This window comes from Chiloscyllium punctatum, unplaced genomic scaffold (assembly GCF_047496795.1).
Source record: "Chiloscyllium punctatum isolate Juve2018m unplaced genomic scaffold, sChiPun1.3 scaffold_189, whole genome shotgun sequence".
Lineage (NCBI taxonomy): Eukaryota > Metazoa > Chordata > Chondrichthyes > Orectolobiformes > Hemiscylliidae > Chiloscyllium > Chiloscyllium punctatum.
In genome coordinates, this window is record NW_027309923.1 from 301,532 (window position 1) to 305,621 (window position 4,090).

The window sequence follows — 4,090 nt, forward strand, 5'->3', positions numbered from 1 at the left end:
GCTTGTGTCAGAGCTGAGGGCTTGTGTCAGAGCTGAGGGCTTGTGTCAGCGCTGAGGGCTTGTGTCAGAGCTGAGGGCTTGTGTCAGAGCTGAGGGCTTGTGTCGGCGCTGAGGGCTTGTGTCAGCGCTGAGGGCTTGTGTCAGAGCTGAGGGCTTGTGTCAGCGCTAAGGGCTTGTAACAGCGCTGAGGGCTTGTGTCAGAGCTGAGGGCTTGTGTCAGAGCTGAGGGCTTGTGTCAGCGCTGAGGGCTTGTGTCAGAGCTGAGGGCTTGTGTCAGAGCTGAGGGCTTGTGTCGGCGCTGAGGGCTTGTGTCAGCGCTGAGGGCTTGTGTCAGTGCTGAGGGCTTGTGTCAGCGCTGAGGGCTTGTAACAGCGCTGAGGGCCTGTGACAGCGCTGAGGGCTTGTGTCAGCGCTGAGGGATTGTAACAGCGCTGAGGACTTGTGTCAGAGCTGAGGGCTTGTGTCGGCGCTGAGGGCTTGTGTCAGAGCTGAGGGCTTGTGTCGGCGCTGAGGGCTTGTGTCAGCGCTGAGGGCTTGTGTCAGCGCTGAGGGCTTGTAACAGCGCTGAGGGCTTGTGTCAGCGCTGAGGGCTTGTGTCAGAGCTGAGGGCTTGTGTCAGAGCTGAGGGCTTGTGTCAGAGCTGAGGGCTTGTGTCAGCGCTGAGGGCTTGTGTCAGAGCTGAGGGCTTGTGTCAGCGCTGAGGGCTTGTGTCAGCGCTGAGGGCTTGTAACAGCACTGAGGGCTTGTAACAGCACTGAGGGCTTGTGTAAGCACTGAGGGCTTGTGTCAGCACTGAGGGCTTGTGTCAGCGTGGAGGGCTTGTGACGGCACTGAGGTCTTGTGACGGCACTGAGGGCTCGTGACGGCGCTGAGGGCTCGTGACGGCGCTGAGGGCTCGTGTCAACGCTGAGGGCCTGTAACAGCGCTGAGGGCCTGTAACAGCGCTGAGGGCCTGGAACAGCGCTGAGGGCTTGTAACAGCGCTGAGGGCTTGTAACAGCGCTGAGGGCTCGTGTCAGCGCTGCGGGCGCCTAACAGCTCTGAGGGCTCGTAACAGCGCTGAGGGCTTGGGTCAGCGCTGAGGGCTTGTAACAGCGGCGATGGCTTGTAATAGCGCTGAGGGCTTGTGTCAGCGCGGTGGGCCTGTGTCAGCGGGGTGGGCCTGTGTCAGCGGGGTGGGCCTGTGTCAGCGCTGAGGGCTCGTGACAGCGCTGAGGGCTCGTGACAGCGCTGAGGGACTGTGTCAGCGCTGAAGGCTCGTAACAGCGCAGAGGGCTCGTAACAGCGCAGAGGGCTCGTAACAGGGCTGAGGGCTCGTGTCAGCGCTGAGGACATGTGTCAGCGCTGAGAGCTTGTGTCAGCGCTGAGGGGTTGTAACAGCGCTGAGGGGTTGTAACGGCACAGAGTGTAACAGCGCTGTGGGCTTGTTTCAGGGTTGAGCGTTTGTGGCAGCGCTGAGGGCCCGTAATAGCGCTGAGGGCTTGTGTCAGCGCTGAGGGCCCGTGTCCGCGCTGAGGGCTCGTAACGGCGCCGAGGGCTCGTAACGGCGCCGAGGGCTCGTAACGGTGCCGAGGGCTCGTAACGGCACAGAGGGCTCGTAACGGCACAGAGGGCTCGTAACAGGGCTGAGGGCTCGTAACAGGGCTGAGGGCTCGTGTCAGCGCTGAGAGCTTGTGTCAGCGCTGAGGGGTTGTAACAGCGCCGAGGGATTGTGTCAGCACTGAGGGCTTGTAACAGTACTGAGGGCTTGTAATGGCACAGAGTGTAACAGCGCTGAGGGCTTGTTTCAGGGTTGCGGGTTTGTGGCAGCGCTGAGGGCTCGTAACAGCGCTGAGGGCTCGTGACGGCGCTGAGGGCTCGTGACGGCGCTGAGGGCTCGTGACGGCGCTGAGGGCCTGTGTCAGCGCAGAGGGCCTGTGTCAGCGCTGAGGGCTTGTAACAGCACTGAGGACCTGTGGCAACACTGAGCACTTGTAACAGCGCCGAGGGCTTGTGTCAGCGCTGAGGACATGTGTCAGCGCTGAGGACATGTGTCAGCGCTGAGAGCTTGTGTCAGCGCTGAGAGCTTGTGTCAGCGCTGAGGGGTTGTAACAGCGCTGAGGGGTTGTAACGGCACAGAGTGTAACAGCGCTGAGGGCTTGTGGCAGCGCTGAGGGCCCGTAACAGCACTGAGGGTTCGTGTCCGCGCTGAGGGCTCGTGTCAGCGCTGAGGACATGTGTCAGCACTGAGAGCTTGTGTCAGCGCTGAGGGCTCGTGTCAGCGCTGAGGGCTCGTAACAGCGCTGAGGGCTCGTGTCAGCGCTGAGGGCTCGTGTCAGCGCTGAGGGGTCGTGTCAGCGCTGAGGGCTCGTAACAGCGCTGAGGGCTCGTAACAGCGCTGAGGGCCTGTGATGCGCTGAGGGCCTGTAACAGCGCTGAGCGCTTGTAACAGCGCTGAGCGCTTGTAACAGCGCTGAGCGCTTGTAACAGGGCTGAGGACATGTGTCAGCACTGAGGGCTTGTGACAGCGCTGAGGGCCTGTGTCAGCGCTGAGGGCCTGTGTCAGCGCTGAGGGCCTGTGTCAGCGCTGAGGGCCTGTGTCAGCGCTGAGGGCTTGTGTCAGCGCTGAGGGCTTGTGACAGCGCTGAGGGCTTGTGATAGTGCTGAGGGCTTGTGACAGCGCTGAGGGCTTGTGACAGCGCTGAGGGCTTGTGTCAGCGCTGAGGGCTTGTGTCAGCGCTGAGGGCTTGTGACAGCGCTGAGGGCTTGTGACAGCGCTGAGGGCTCGCGACAGCGCTGAGGGCTCGCGACAGCGCTGAGGGCTCGCGACAGCGCTGAGGGCTCGCGACAGCGCTGAGGGCTCGTGACAGCCCTGAGGGGTTGTAACAGCCCTGAGGGGTTGTAACAGCGCTGAGGGCTCGTGTCAGTGCTGCGGGCGCATAACAGCCCTGAGGGCTCGTGTTAGTGCTGAGGGCTTGCAACAACGCTGAGGGCCTGTGTCAGCACTGAGGGCTTGTAACAGCGCTGAGGGCCTGTGTCAGCACTGCGGGCACGTAACAGCGCTGAGGGCGTGTAACAGTGCTGAGGGCTTGTAACAGCGCTGAGGGTTGTGTCAGCGCTGAGGGCTTGTGTCAGCGCCGAGGGCTTGTAACAGCGTTGTGGGCTCGTAACAGCGCTGTGGGCTTGTGTCAGCGCTGAGGGCTTGTGTGCTGAGGGCCTGTGTCAGCACTGTGGGCTTGTAACAGCACTGAGGGCTTGTGTCAGCGCTGAGGGCTTGTGTCAGCGCTGAGGGTTCGTGTCAGCGCTGAGGGCTCGTGTCAGCGCTGAGGGCGTGTAACAGCACTGACGGCTTGTAACAGGGCTGAGGGCTTGTAACAGGGCTGAGGGCTTGTAACAGGGCTGAGGGCCTGTAACAGCGCTGAGGACTTGTAACAGGGCTGAGGGCTCGTAACAGGGCTGAGGGCTCGTAACAGCGCTGAGGGCTCGTGTCAGCGCTGAGGGCTTGTGTCAGCGCTGAGGGCTTGTAACAGCGCTGAGGGCTTGTAACAGCGCTGAGGGCCTGTGTCAGGGCTGAGGGTTTGTGACAGCGCTGAGGGCCTGTGTCAGGGCTGAGGGCTTGTGTCAGCGCTGAGGGCTTGTAACAGCGCTGAGGGCTTGTAACAGCGCTGAGGGCCTGTGACAGCGCTGAGGGCTTGTGTCAGCGCTGAGGGCTCGTAACAGGGCTGAGGGCTCGTAACAGGGCTGAGGGCTCGTAACAGGGCTGAGGGCCTGTGTCAGCGCTGAGGGCTTGTGTCAGCGCTGAGGGGTTGTAACAGGGCTGAGGGCTCGTAACAGGGCTGAGGGCTCGTAACAGGGCTGAGGGCTCGTAACAGGGCTGAGGGCCTGTGTCAGCGCTGAGGGCTTGTGTCAGCGCTGAGGGCTTGTGTCAGCGCTGAGGGCTTGTGTCAGGGTTGAGGGCTTGTAACAGGGTTGAGGGCTTGTAACAGGGTTGAGGGCTTGTAACAGGGCTGAGGGCTTGTAACAGGGCTGAGGGCTTGTGTCAGCGCTGAGGGCTTGTAACAGCGCTGAGGGCTTGTAACAGCGCTGACGGCTTGTAACAGCGCTGAGGTCTT